At 48.1% G+C, this 15,835-nt stretch overlaps 1 protein-coding gene across 1 annotated transcript in view; it reads right to left on the reverse strand.

Annotated features, from left to right (window-relative positions):
• Window positions 1-15,835, reverse strand: part of Acoxl (acyl-CoA oxidase like) — a 286,003-nt gene that overhangs the window by 228,857 nt on the left and 41,311 nt on the right. The gene's annotated exons all lie outside the window — the stretch shown is intronic.

Consider the following 15,835-nt stretch of genomic DNA (forward strand, 5'->3'; position numbering starts at 1 on the left):
TCAATGCAGACCAATATTTCTTAAAAGATTCCTAAAATGCTCTGTTGCTAATACTTCATAAATAGCACATTTAATGATAGATCTTTAGTTTCGACTTTGCTTTTAAGTGATCATTGTGTTTTGAAAAGGTCTTAAAGAAGCCTAAAATATTTCCTTGTGGGTTAACAGAAGGTGTCCTTCATCAGGAAAGACTTCCCGAACGGGCCTCTTTCAGCTCTGCGTCAGCAGTGGAAGGACCGGAGGCAGCCTGTGGCTAACTGCAAGGTTCACATTGGGACAGCAAAGTCACCAGGGGACCCCTCACTGCCTCCTAGCCCCAGGAACATCAGTGGGGTCCAGGCCACCAAGGAGATGGGCCCCCTGGGAAAGGTCCAACTCAAGACCCAGCCCTGGGCACAACAAAAAAATTGAGCCTGAAATGCTAAGGTGACGTCAAGAGCCCATGCAGGCCACTGCAGAACACAGCAGCAACTGCAGGCTGAGGTGAAGCTGTGACTTCCTCTTTGCTCTGTAGGGAGGGTCATGGAAACCTCCTAAGCAAATGTGGGGGGTCAAATGCTAAAGCCTGGGCCACAGCTAGTTCACACAAGGTCGACGATAGATTCTGAGACGTTGAGCCTCAATTTCCCCATTGTACAATGAGCAAATAATTAACTTCTCACAAGAAATGTAAGCATGAAACAACTTTTCTGCATTGGTGTGTGTGTGTGTGTGTGTGTGTTTGTGTGTGTGTGTGTGCCAATCCCCAACAGATAAGGAAAATTCTACAAATATTCAGTTAGCTATTGCTATGAGCACAATATACAGACAATACTTTAATTATGAAAATGTTTCAAAATTTAATTATTCCACTTGTTTTTAGAACTTTGAAAGTATTTCACTATGGAACAAGCGATCATCACTGCCCAACAAGCTTTATTCACATAGGAGCCTCACAGATCTGTCCAACTGTCACACTAGGAACTTAAAGCTCACAGCAATAAAGAGCTCAAGGTTGTCTATAATATCATTTCTTTGCAAAAGGTCTAAGTTGCACCTTGAAATCCCCAAATATCATTTGTGGTGTCCTTGGTATCCCCCAGTGGGGGGGGGGCATGTTTATGGCACTAGATGATGCAAAATGTCAGGCAGGACCCCAGGCAGGGGGAGGCTGGGACAGGAAGGGCAGAGAGAAGAGGAGGGAGAACAAAGTAAAAGTTGAGGTAAGAAAGTCCAACATCGCGGTCCAGTGGGACAAACGGCAGAGTCCCCGGATGTTGTTGGACTGGCTCAGCTCCATAAAGACTCCCTGAGTGTTATCACTGCAGGCACCCAAAACGCAGCACCAACCAAGGTGAGCCACCGAGAACCAAGGAAATCGCACTTAAGTTTACAAAAATAATGTGCAAAAGTGAAAGCCTGGAAGAACACATCCAGTTGATTTCATAGCACACTCGCCGGAGTGTATTCCATTAGCTATCTCAATTATGCAAGGAATCGGTTTTCTTTGAGATTTCAGCAAATAGAAGAGAAAGATGCCTCAGGGACTGAAGAAGAGGAGGAAATTACTTTGGGAAAGAAAGAAAAGCTGAAACTGAAGCCAGAGAGGTCAGGATGAGCAATTTGCAGATTTTACATGCTGCGTCACTTTACATTTCCTGGGGTTAGAAAGTTCTGGCTTACAGTTGGGCTAATTATAAGATAATTTTACTGACTGAATATTTTGATAAGCTTTGGAGTACAGTTTAATGGGTGGCTTTTCCACAGTTGAAAGATAAGCCCGTGCTGGAGCAGGGAGAGGAAATGAGGGTGGGAGGGGAAGAATTAGAAAAGTAGAGAAAGTGATCCTGAGGCAGCTGAGCTGCGGAAAGGGGCTGGGAGGTAAGTCTTTGGCAAAGGTGAATTTCAATGAAGCGTTTTTATTCATCTTTTCCTGGCTTCTGAATCAAACGTATCTGATTTTATTGTTGCTTTTAAAAGAACGCCTTTATACAGACAGCACTGTGAATCATGGAAACTCCAGTGGTCAGGGTCAATTCACACCCAAGGCCAGACCAATCGAAGCCCCCTGAAGCCCTCAGTGTGTGCAGGCTGTGCTAGGGACCAGGACCATGGGGCACAGGCAAAAGTCCCTGGGGCTACACTGGAAACAACTGGACGTGGGCCAGAACAGGAGATTTCAATGGCCATTCTGAACGTGGCTGAAACTACACATAGAAAGCACTGATCCAACCAGGCAGCCCTGAAAAGGGTTGGAACAGTACAGGAAAGTTCTTGTGGGTCTCACTTTGAAATCACAGACCCAACAGGCTGAAGAGGCAGTGCTGTCCTCTGAATGGTGAGAGGAGGAGCCTGAGCCTGCTGTCTCATTCCCACAGAGGAAGAGGGGAGGGGAGGTCTCTGAGCTCTGGACCTTGGCAAACCCAGGGGAAGGCAACCGCATGACCTGCTGAGAGAGGAATCAGAGACTATGTTCCCGTGGTGTTCAGAACAGCATCCGCCTCTCTGAGGCCCCTCACCCTGCTAAGACGCACCAGCAGCTCAGAAATACCCTTAAGTCTCGCGCACAGGCACACAGGCACATTCACACACGTGTGCAACATCTGCTTGTACACACTCATGTGCAGGTGCACACTTACACGTACACACCTCCATACTTGAACATGTGCACACTGTTGTAGTGCACGTGTGCAACATGCTTGTTCATATGCATACACATGCATGCATGTGCTTGCTCACATGGGCAGGTACCATCACACGGGAACACAGGTTCACACATACACACTCACAGGATGTGCATTTACTTGCTTATGCACATGCCTCAATACTGTGGCATTCAGAGCTGCCCTTGCAGACCCTCAGACAAAGGGAGGCCTCAGACAATTGACCCCTTTGTTGCTGGTCTCAGCAGGGACCCCGGAGAGGGGAGAGAGGCCACGGTTGACCCCTGACCCCAGCCCAGCCAGGCTGAGGCCCAGGGACGGGAGGTCAGCGGAGTTGCTGCCCTCCCTGGGGAAGCCCCCCCAGGACCTATGCGAGTGTTGCCAGAACACACGTAACCAACAGCAACGCCGAGTTCTTCTTTTTTAGATTTACACAATTTGTTAGTCACAAAATTAAATCACAGTTTAATGGCAAAGAAAGAGTAATTTAGCATTTCTCAAAATCTCCACCAGCTACAAAACCCCTTTTCCTGCTGCTTCAGGCTGAAAATGCTCCTTTTCTGGAACAGCTGGCCGAGGCAGCTGTTTTGTATCAAGTCGGAGGGTTTTCGTAAGGCCCAGGGAGCTCAGACAACAGGCAGCCCTTCCTGCATTAAAGGGTAATCTGAGAATAATTTGCCATAAAACACCCAGAAGTGCTCCAGCTGGGGCCAGATACTGAGAAAGCACCACGCAGACGATGCAGATCTTGTAAAATAATAATAATAATTTTTAGAAACACATTTTTGAAACATTATAAATTTTTCTTAAAGAAAGGAATGATTTAAAGGATCACAGAAAGCAGCCAGGAAATTCCCTTTCATGTCCATGGATGGCCACTGAGCGCCTCTTCCACAACAATGGCTGGTCCCTGTGCAGCTGGGTACTGGCTGCATGCTCGAGATTCTCTCTCTCTCTCTCTCTCTCTCTCTCTCTCTCTCTCTCTCTCTCTGTTATACACACACACACAGGCTGACCAGCCACCAGGTGAGAGACTCCAGGAAGTGCCGGCCCCACAGTCACCCAGCTGCTAAGTGCAGCTCTGAGTCCAGAACTCCCCAGACCAGGGTGGCACACCGGGGCCCCAGGACCTATGCTGCAAGGGCTTCAGGGCTGTGCCCGGAACCAGGTCCTTCCTCAGCCACCAACCAGCCACTCTCCTCTGGCACTCCCGGTTCTTCAAGAAATGCTAGCAATCAGGGGGATTATTACAAAAACTCCCACATTTTAAACTACTTTGAATATTTTTCAAATACCATTCAAGCCAAACAAAACATGTCCGTGGGATTCAGCCAAGGGGGGGCCACCCGTCTGCAACCTTGCCGGGCGTCTCTGTGCAGCCATGCACCCCTCCTCACCCTCAGGGTGTTCAGAGCCTCGAACCTGAACTCATCGCTGGTGACAAATCTGGAAAGAGCCATCATGTTCCCTGTAGGGCTTTTCCCTTTCCTCCTTATGGGAGCTTTTTTTTTTTAATATATACTTTTACTTTTTTTTTTTTTATTTTCAAGGCTCTAATTATTAAATATCACAAAATAAACACAAGAAGGAATTTTGTTATTATTTTTTTCTGCACTTCTTAAACTGCTTCTTCCCTGCCTTTCACAGAAAAGAAACATGAAGGGGAGGAGATGCAGAGCGTACGCCAAACAGAGCCCCAGTGTGAGGAGAACACCATGCACACACAGCCACTGCGTGGAAAGACACACAGACAGAGCATGGCACGAAGAGCAGACGGCACTCACTGTGGCCCTAGTGTGGACAGAGCCTCATGGGAGCAGAGCCACAGCGGGGACAGTCTCCCATGCAGATTCACGGATGAGCGGAATCCCCTGCTCAGAGCCACATGGCAGACAGATTCTGACACAGATAGAGACACTGTGCAGGGAGATTCCACACAGCCAGCACCCGACATGTCAGCCTCCAGGTTGGGTGGGCAGGGAGAGAGAGCCCCACGGAGCAGAGGTCTTAAGCCCCTTCCTGCTGTCCTTGCTTCTCCCTCCTGCTGAGCCAGGACACCCCATGCCACCAGCACAGCACCCTCCAGGGCGTCTTCCCCTCGCACCACCCCTCTGTGCCTGATTCGAAAGCCCCCTTATGCCCTCCAGAGCTCTCTAACCCTCAGCCTGGGGTCTTCCCAGGGCTTCCTTAGACTCTCGTGGCTTCCACTAATTAGCTAACTTGCTGAGCTAAGAGATGCTGGTGGCCAGCGCCCGGGAGCTGTGTGGTCAAGGCCCCTGACCTCCACTGCCTCTGCCTCCTCACTGTGGAATGAGCACGTCTCCCTCTCGTGGGCTGATTCAGACAGATTAACTCAGTGGATCAGCAGCCTCGGCCTCCGGGGAAAACGGTGAGAAGTGCAAGTTCCCCAGGCCCCATCCCCCTGACCCACTGAATCAGAAACCCTGGGTCAGGCTTTCCTCCAGGGATCAGGTTTGGAAAAAGCTTAGCAGCATGCTGGGCACTGCCCAAGCTGGTGTTAGCTGTCAGAGGTGGTGGTGGGGACGGTGGCACTCTTGCAACAGCTCAGAGGGCAGCACCCTGCATTTTACACCCTCCTAATGGCGTTTCAGCAACCTGTGCTCAGCCTGGGGATCTCTCCATGGGCATCGGTCCTTGGCAGTGAGGGGCCTCCTCACTGTCCCATGGGAGAAGAGGACACCCAGCTTTTCAGAGGCCAAGGGCAAGCCTCGGAGCCCCAGTGGACTGCAGCCCCTCCTCTTCTGTCATTCTACCAAAAGAGGAAAAAGACAGCGAGATGGGTGGAACAAATGGAGTACCACACATTCTTCACTTACTGAGTTTATTTCACAACGTTACTCTTCCCTGGAAAAAAGCACATTTAAGTTCTTAAGTTTAGGAAAAGAAGGGGACATGTTGTGTGCACGTGTGTGTGCGCGCGCGCATGTGTGTGTGGAATAAATAGGCTCTTCCCAGACTCTTCAGAAACCTAGTACTCCAGATCTGAAAGTTTTGAAGGCTGATGTGAAAGATAAGCCGCTGGACTAGTGGAAACAAACGTGGAGCCAACACTGAAACCAACGTGGTGCTTGTCCAACCAGCCTAGGGAAGCAGGCCTCAGGTCCTCAGGCCCAGGTGACTAGAGACACCAGTGGTGCCCGGCCTCACGGCTGTCTCCTAGGAACCTGAATCAGGCACCACCTTCTCCTCCAAAGCTTCTGCAGAGCTTGGAGGCAGGAGGCCAGGGCACCTTGACTCAGCCAAGACCAGGACAGGACCCGCCCCAGAAGCAGATGTCATCAACATTGGGATGCACTGGCGCCAAACCAGGGAGCGAGCCGTGGGGTGTGAAGAGTTTAGCAAATAAAACATTATGAAAGACATAAGAGGAAAAGTCACTCAAAAAAGAATTCCAAGTACCAAACACGTGAGCACACACTCAACCTCACCAAAATAAACAAACAAAATGGACGTGTAAACAGCAAGAGCGTGAGCTGGGTACAGCCTCAGGCAGCAAGGGCTCCCCAGGAGTCTACCTAATCCCAGCTCAGCCCACCATTTCTTAGCCTCCTGACCTGGGCCATGACACACTCTGTGCTTCCGTTCCCCTTCCCTCCCTGGGGACCGCAGTGTTCCTCACTCGCAGACTTGATGGAAAGGCTGAGCGACCTGCGTGCAAAGCCCTCCGCACAAAGTGAAGGCTTGGTTGCTCTTAGCCACTGACATCTGCAGGGACCGGATGTAGGAAGAACAGCCCAGGGACAGTAGCAGGAGCAAGCAGCTACTCACACACCACAGGCAGCTTCATGAGTCAGCCAGCTCTTCTGGAAAGCAATTTGACAAAATGTCTGGAGGAGTCATGAAGGTCTTGTTATCTTAGATTGTCCCTAAGGAAACACTCTAAAAGAAGGGGAATCTAAAGACGCACACTACAGCTCCTGAGGAGAGGCAGACTGCTAATTAATGGGAGAAGAATTCCATCAGTTACACATCACTCAATAGTTTGTCGCCAACATAAATTGCAGTGAAGAAGATGGTACAGCAACACGAGAAGCACGCTAGGAGGTAGTCTGAAGAAGTAAGAACATGAGGGACAGGCATTTCCACACTGAGGGACACCTCATAAAAAGGAAGACCCATCCCTCCCCCACCCGCCATCTTCGGCTTACACCCCCAGCCCCTTCAGTGCATCCCTCCAGCTGAGCAGCTCTGGATCTTGTGCCTCCCTGTTGCCACCTTCTTCAGTGTTACCTTCCCTCACAGGAAGGACAGCAGGAACTTCCAAAGGGACTGCCTTCCTCTAGCAGAAAGCCAGAGCTGAAAAGGCTTCTGGTTCTCTCTGTGGCCATGAGATGAAGGCAGGCTCTAGAGCCACCTCCCTGACCCTGGCTCTCTCTGACCACCCGGCCTCTGACTCCATGGGCACATCACGTCACCCCGACCTCAAAGTGCAGAGCACTATTCCACCCTGCACATGCATCTTGACGGCCTGCAGGGCCCTTCGCCCCCATTCACCTTTCAAAGTTCATTCACATGGATCCCTAGACGCCACAGCCCCTGGGGGTCTCACGCCCCACCCTGGCTTTCATGCATCCCTCTCTGGCCACTTCTGCGGGGAACATGTCGGGGCTGCTGGCTACACACAGACCTCCTCCCACCGCCCTGCACACTCTTGGAGGATGGGGGTTCACTTCCCACCCCGCATCTAGTCCAGGGCCAGACCCACAGTGGAGCTCTGTGAGTGTGTGTTGAAATCATGGAATTTGTATCACCTCCACTTCCATGTGGCACCCTAAGTCCCACAAAGTTTGCATCTGCCTCCTAGATGCTGAAAGCTGACAGGACAGCCATCTCTGGGGAGTCCATGTTCTTGTGCTGCCCATGTAGCTTCCTTACCATGAATAGAAGCCCCATCTGCACAGAGCACCCAACTGCGCAGAAAGGTTTTCCAGTAGCTAGAGAAGAGATTATGGGTGCACTGCTCGGTGAAGAGCCTAACCGCTTTTTTAAAAAGTCAAGACATAAAAGAGCAAAATAAATTCCCCAAATCTCAGGCAAAAGCCTGGTGTCTTCAAACTTGAACCTGACATGTCTCTAACATCAATATGGCCATCCCATGGCTACACTCCAGTGTTACCACCAACAAAGTGGGAAGAGCTGTGTGTCTCTCTGTGTGAAAACACACCTTTCAATGCATCTGAAATATAAGGTTCAGATTAGAATCTGAGCCAGGTGGGAAGTTGGAGTGAAATGTGCCCATGGGTGGCGTGAAGGAGCATCTTCTGCCTGTCAAATATGATGCCATGTGCTGCAGAAATAGCACTTCATCTAACCCTGTCAACAGCTCTGATCAGGAACCATGCTATTCCCATTTTATGGATTGGGAGATAGAAGTTCAGCAAGTGTTCCCTGCCTGAGCTCACAAGCTAGAAGATGACTGAACATGCAGGGATGGCTGGGGTCAGACTATGGGGTTTTGTGGGAGCTTGACGCTGAGACAACAGAGAGGTGCTGAAGACGTCTGAACAAGGAAGTGCTTCTGAAAGGTTTACCTTGGCCCTTGCCTAAGACACACAGGAGGGGAGAGAGGCAAAAAGAGAACTTCTTGTCCAAAAATGTCTGTCATCCCTTCCTGATAAATAACCAATTTGGAAACAGACAATTAAATAAAGTCACCCCGCTTTGTGGGAATTGCTGGGGCTATCATCGTCCTTTGGTCTCAGCCTGGCCTAAGCCCTCTAAACCTAAGCTGAGTGTTCTGGAGAGATGCTAAGTCTGCTCATTATCCAATGTCGCTCCGTGCCTTCCTGCTTCTGGGGACACCCAGGACCAGGGCCCCAGGAAGAGTGGAACAAGTGGATGGTCGGCCCTGGAAGAACCACCTGAGGCTGGGAATGCTCCTGGGTTTTACTGTTCTTGCTGTCTTATGGTTTTCCCAGTTTTTCTCTTGAAAGCAGGCCATGGCTAAGGACTAGCACAGCATAGGTGGGTAAAACTCTGAGATTAAAACGGTTGTCTTTCTTGGAGGAACCCAGGGAGTCAGCCAAGGCAACCACAGTCCCTGGAGCAAAAAGAGGAATCTCAAGAGAAGAAAGAGCAAGAGCGGGATATCCCAAGTCTGTGCCTGAACCCTGCCTGGGTCTCTGGCTGACCCCCAGACTGCGTGCAAATTCAAAGCCATGCAGAAAAGCTCAAGGACTTGGACTGAGACTTGAACACAGAGAAGAAGGGATGAGGTTCAAGGTCAGGCCTTGACTCTGGGTTAACTGCCTGCTGAAACAAACATCGACTTTCTTCAGAAGAATATAACATCACTCAAGAGTCCTCAAAATAAAATAATCACGATGTCCAGAACACAATCCAAAGTTACTCATTTACAAAGAACTGGGAAAATGTGACCCATTCCCAAGAGAAAAGACAGCTAGTAAATGCCTATTCTAAGATGATCCAGATGCTGGAATTACCAGATAAGAGCTTTAAAGTACATATTGTTGCCATACTCCATGAGGCCAAAGAATGTATGATCTATTTAATAAAAAAAAAAAAAAAAAAAAAAAAACAGGGACGCTCCACAGAGAAATGGAAGATAAAAACAAGAAACAAGGAAGAAAAATAGGATGGGAAAAATAGTATCTCTGAAAATAAAAGTTCCCTGTACAGGTTGGACAGAAGAATGGAGAGAACAAAGGAAAAAGTCAGTGAGCTTGAAGATAGATGAGTATGAATCATCTTAACAGAGGAGACAGATTTTTAAAAATGGAACAGAAGGTGTTTACAAATAAAAGAATAGGAAGCCTATTTATCAATTAGAAGATGCAGTACTACTAAGGTTATCAATTCTTGTGATCACAATATAATCAAGCTATTTTATAGGTATAGATAAGCTGATTCTAAAATTTATAGGAAAAAGCAAAAGATCTAGAATAACCAAAACAATAGTGAAGAACAACGAAGCTTAAAAAAAACTCACACTATTTTATTCCAAGATTATAGCATGAAGGCAACATAGTTTTAGAGACAGTGTGGATACCCAGGTCAAGGCACACAATACAGGACCCAGGAATAGCCCCACACAGACAGAATCCACTGAGTTCTGACAGGGCAGAAAAGCAATTAAATCAGATGGGACAGTCTCCCTGGTAAAGGATGCCCCAGCACCTGGACATTCATATGCCAAAAAAAAAAAAAAAGAAGAAGAAGAAGAAGGAGGAGGAGGAGGAGGAGGAGGAAGAGGTTGTCTTGGACTGTGGCTCAGTGGCAGAGCACTTCCCTTGCACGGGTGAGGCACTGGGTTCGATCCTCGGCACCACATAAAAATAAGTAAATAAAATAAAGGCACTGTGTCCAAATATATCTAAAAAATAATAAATATTTTTAAAAATAGGTTAAAAGACTGGGCACGGTGGCACATACCTGTAATCCCAGTGGCTTGGGAGGCTGAGGCAGGAAGATATCAAGTTCAAAGCCAGCCTTAGCAACAGTGAGGCACTAAGCAACTCAGTGAGACCCTGACTCTAAATAAAATACCAAAAAAGGGGGCTGGGGATGTGGCTCAGTAGTCAAGTGCAATTCCCAGTACCAAAAAAAAAAAAAAAAAAAAAAAGAATAGGTTAAAAGATCTAAATAGTCACCAAAGAAAATATAAAGGGCAAAGGACCCTATGAAAAGATGCTGAGCATCATTTGCCATCAGAGAAATGCAAATTAAAATAAACAATAAGATACTGCTACACACCTATCAGAAGGGGTACACCTATCTGACACCCAGAACAAAATCTTGCTCATTAATCATTGGTGAAAATATAAAAATGATAGAGTTGCTATGAAAGACAGTTTTTTTCTACTCAAAGTTTACAGTATCACCCAACAATGGTGTTCTCACATCATGAAGAATCACGTCCACACAAAAACCTGCACAGAAATGTTTATAGCAGCTCTATTCATAATCACCCCAAACTGGAAACAACCAAGATATTCCTCAAGGGGTACCTGGTAAACAGCCTGAGTACATCCACACCAAGAAAACAATTCAGCAACAGTAGAGAACCAGGAGGGACCATGAACACAGAGCGTCAGGTACAGGAAGATACTCGGAGAGGTCACTCGCTATATGATTCTACTTAAGGGACATTCTGGAAGAGACGAAACCAGACAGATGGTAAATAGGTCAGGGGCTGGCAAGGTTTAGGGAAGCAGGAGGGCCCAACAGGTGAAGCACAGGGGATTGCTGGGGGTGGCAAAAGTGCATGGCACTGAAGTAGTGGATGCATCTAACTCTGCATCTGTCAAAACCCATAGAATTTAACCATGAAGAGTGGAACTTAATGCAAGCCACTAAAACACACCACACGGCAGAATCCAGACTAAGATAAAAGAGCCTAACCGCGGAGCTGAGAGATCAAGGTGCTCAATGAAGTGATCTTGGAGCTGAACGTGGACTGAAGCGAGCGAGTTGCACATGAGCACCGGCCTCCACACACGATCGTGTCACTCCTTGAGGGGTGAGTCCAGAGCCCTGGGGCCAGCAACTGCATGTACTGCAGTTGACCAGCCAAGCACATGGACGGCAGGTGCCTGAGCCAGGCTTCTCACTGTAGGAGCAGCTACAATGACAGAAGGCCAGAGTGACCCGTGTGGTGATGGATCAGAGTCGAGACCACACGAGGATTCGTGTTTCACTGAACACAGATGCACACTAGTGCAAACGTACAGATGCGGGTATCTTCCCTGCTCTGTGAACTGGGAAGGCCCAGAGGTAACAACATTCCAGTGGCCAAGAAAACTCACAGCACCCAAATCTTGCCTTCCCAAAGCTTTCTTCAATAGAAGATACCAGGGCTCCTAGGACTGGGGCAGGAAAAGCACAAGATGAGCTGGAGCACATTGGGAAGCCAAAAAGAAAGAAAGGGCTTCCTGAAAATTAGCTTTCTCCAAATTAGCAGTTAGGGAAATGCAAACTATTTAAACCACACAAAAAAAATGAAGTAATATTCGATTATAACCCAAAGTACAAATTACAGGTCCAAAAGTACATTTATTCTACATATAAAGAAGTAATTGAATAAATGAATAAATGGGGGGAAGAATTCCAAATAGATAATGTAGGTTCTTTACCCCTAAGGAGGGGCAGGGTAACTGCCCACATTCAAAGCCGGGGTGCTCATATGAAGGTGGGGGAGTAACTTGAGAAAGTTGGTAACAGTGAGGTTCCATCTCACTCCAGTCTGATGGCAGGCATCAAGAATACTCATAATAAATGCTAGAGAGAATGGGGAGAAACACTGTTGGTGGGACTGTAAATTAGCACAACACTATGGAAATCAGTATGGAGGCTCCTCAAAAGACTAGGTATGGAACCATCATCTGACCCAGCTACACCACTCATTGGTATTTATCCTGAAGAATTAAAGTCACCTTACTACAGTGACACACGCATACCATGTTGATAGCAGCACGGTTCACAATAGCCAAACTATGGAGCCAGCCTAAATGCCATCAATGGATGAATGGATAAAGAAAATGTGGTATACATCCACAATGGAGCTTTATTCAGCCATAAGGAAAAATGAAATTATGTCATTTGTTGGAAAATGGATGGAACTAGAGGCCATTGTGTTATGTGAAATAAGGTCAAACCCAGAAGGACAAGGGATGTATGTTTTCTCTCATGTGGAAGCTAGAGAGGAAAAAGGGAAAGAAAGGAGGGGGACAGTGATCTCATGAGAATCAAAGGGAGATCAGCAGAGGAACAGGACCAGGGGATGGGAGGTTGGGAGGGAGGGGAGAAGTGCTGGGGAGCCAATGATATTGTTCTATTTTGTGCATGTATGCATATGTCACAACAAATCCACCATCATGTACAACTGTAGTACACCAATAAAAATGTGGGGAAAATAATAAAAATAGATAACTAAATAAAGGGAAAAGAAAGTCTACACACACACACACACACACACACACACACACACTAGCATGTCACGGGGAAATAAGAGCCAAATAAAAGAGCTCTCAATAGCTGAAGCTGAAACTATTTAAACAACAAAATAAATGAAGTAGTATTCGATTATAACCCAAAGTGCAAATTAAAAGTCCAAAAGTACATTTATACTACATATAAAGAAGTAATTGAATAAATGAATAAATGGGAGAAAGAATTCCAAATAGATAATGTAGGTTCTTCACCCTTAAGGAGGGGCAGGGTAATTGGTCACATTCAAAGCCGGGGTGCTCATACGAAGGTGGGGGAGTAACTTGAGAAAGTTGGTATCACTACCTTGGCCATGTTAAGTCGGCAGCCACCTGACCTGGGGCAGTAAAGAGACGGACAGCACCTGCTTGGCCCCAGAGGTCTTAGCAAAGGTCCCACTTAGCTCCAAGGGCATCAGAGTCTGAGCCACATCCAGGGGAGAGGTTCCTCTCCACCCAGGTGGGAGGTGGCATCTCTGGACCTGCAGCGTTGGACAACCCGATCTCTGGTCGGAGCCCAGGCAACCTGTGTGAAGGCTCCACGCCCAAAGCTTCGAGATCCTCTGATTGCTGGCACCTTCATGATGAATAGAAACCCCCAATAACAGGCAAGAAAGAGAAGGGGCAAAGATCTTAAATGCTCCCAGAGAGGGACCTCATCCCTGGGAATCTCACACTTACACCCCTTCCACATTCAGGACAGAATGAAGAACTGAGGAAAGGCAGGACCGCCCCTGCACCTGACCAGGAGGCCAGGTGAAAGTCCATCTTTAATAGATAGCACTTCAAGTCACAGTTGGGTAAAATTCAGGTACGGCAGCCAGTCTTGCCATACAGTTTTCCATACAGATGCCTCATATTTGCTGGGCACTGAGACACAGAGATGGACTGCCAATGTCACCCACTGGCAGTTGGTGTCCAATAGTGGTGGAAGGGGGAAAGTTTCCCTTGACCACAGTCTCCCTTCCTTCCACCCCCTCCCACCCTCATCTCCTGGGCTTGCCCGAGTCACACCTTCCCCAGGAGTTGTCACCTCACAGTGACACCCTGTCACTCTCTAACCTAATTGGTGAATTTCCTAACTGGGGCTAACTCAACCATTCTATTTCCCTACCTCTGTGTTCAAACTACACCTCCACGTTGCAGGACCAAGCACCCCAGCTCCACAGGTGCCCATGGCCCTCTTCCTGCCCACCGTCTTCCCCCTTCTGTTGCACTGAGTGGCTGTGGAGACTGGGCCCTGCTATTCCAAATGTCCCTCAAAGGCTATGTGTCGAGGCTTGGTTGCCAGCCTGTGATGCCACGGAGGTGGGGGGTGTGTGGAACCTTCAGGAGGTAGAGTTAGTGGAAAGAAATTAGGTCATTGGGTGTGCCCTCAAGGGGGACATGGGGACTCTGGCCCCTTCTCCCTCTCTTTGCTTTCCTGCCACTATGAGGTGAGCAGTATACTTCCTCCATGATGTTCTGCCTTTCCACAGGCCCAGGCAAGACCGCCAACTGACCATGGCCTGAAACCATGAGCCAAAATAAGCCTTTCCTCCTTCAATTTGACCTTTGCAGGAAGCTTGTCACAGTGCGGTGATGCGGCTAACATGCGCCTCTTCTTCCTAAGCTTCCACACACACCCGGCTCCTGCTCCTCGGGCCTAGACCTGTCCCTCACTCCTGAGAGGACAGGACTCATCTCCTGGCCTGTCCTCACTTCTCTGAAGCTTTTTCTCTCTTCAGACTCTGCCTCTCGTGTCTCTGGTTCCAAGGCCAACCTTCTACCTGTGTTTAATGTCACGTCCTGCGTCTCCCTGTGACACTCCCTTCTGGCAACCTCCCTCTCTCTGGCAGCATTGACCTCTCCCTGTTTCCTCATTTCCCTCTGGAATAAAACTTGTCAGAGCCTCCTCCTTCTAAAACACCCTGCCTCAACCCCACAAGCATTCACACCCCTATCCCAGAGGTCTCCTTGGCTTGAAGACATGGACACAGGTAACGGGTTCAAATCTCAGGTCTACCTCTTACCAACTAGGTGACATCTGGAAATAACCAAGACCACACTGAAGTCTATGAGGGGGCTCTGTGGTAGGAACAAAGGACCCTACGACCATAATACAGAGGTTCAGAGAATCCCATCAACAGCCTCAGGAGATGGGGACACCACTTTGAGGTTTGAAGAAGAGGCACCTGGCACTTACAGTACCGTTTCACCTTTGGCCAGGCTGCAAAGAATCAGCTTCAGGATTCGCAAGGTCATGAAGGTGGGTCATGCAGAGGAAGGCCAAACTTGAATTAAATCCTTCTCCCTGTTCTATTCTGCCTACTTTGAAAGTGGAACATAGGCTCAGAGTGGGCTTTGTGTACTAAGCAGCCCTAGTGGCGGGATGCTCAGACAAAGGTGTCCTCTGAGTTGAGGAGGTATGTCATACATTTGGCTGACAAGATCAGTTCTTTTTAAAGACAAGTTGGGAGCGTGGACTGCAGCAGAGCTTAGCTGAGATGGAAAACATAAGGAAGAGAGCACTGCGGTGAGCCAGCCCCTGAGCGCCTTCCACCATGACAGCTATTTATTCAAGCATGAAAACTGGGACACTGTTCTCACCACACTAATTAGACAAAGAAATGAGATATGCAAATATTTTTTAAAAAGTCTACTAGCTCCAATATTATCACCAGATGAATGTTAATAAAGAAAACATGACCCAGCAGGGTCACCCCAGAGCTCACATCCATCACCCTGACCACCCGACCTAGAAGATCCCTGGAAACAAGAACCACATTCAAGTCCCGACCATTCTTACAACCTTGGAGGTATGCAGGATCAAATCCTTGGAATGTCACATCCGGTGGGTCAACCTCAAGGTCAAAGGAAGCACAACTACCTAAGCAAAGAGCATGGAAGTTTCCAGAAACCCAAGGCACTCTACTTTGAACCCCAGTATATCCTTTCTTCCTTTTCTAATGTAGCCTCAAAATAAAGGGTCATTGACAAAAGGAATTTTGGGGGACCTGCCAGTCATTCAGGACAGGGATGGGCACAACTGCCCTACATGAGGGGGTTGCCCCTGGCAAGCTGCCTCACCTCAAGGAGCCTCTGTCTTCCCTCTGTGCAACAGGAAGCATGGTGGGCTGCAGTGGGCACTGAGTGAGCGCCCAGAGCCTGGCCCGTTGCAGACGGGATCAGCACAGGGCAGCTCCTGTGCTTCTCGTGGACCTTTGCTCAAATTACAACAAAGATGCT

The sequence above is a fragment of the Callospermophilus lateralis genome, chromosome 14 (genome assembly GCF_048772815.1).
Source record: "Callospermophilus lateralis isolate mCalLat2 chromosome 14, mCalLat2.hap1, whole genome shotgun sequence".
NCBI classification, from domain to species: Eukaryota; Metazoa; Chordata; class Mammalia; order Rodentia; family Sciuridae; genus Callospermophilus; species Callospermophilus lateralis.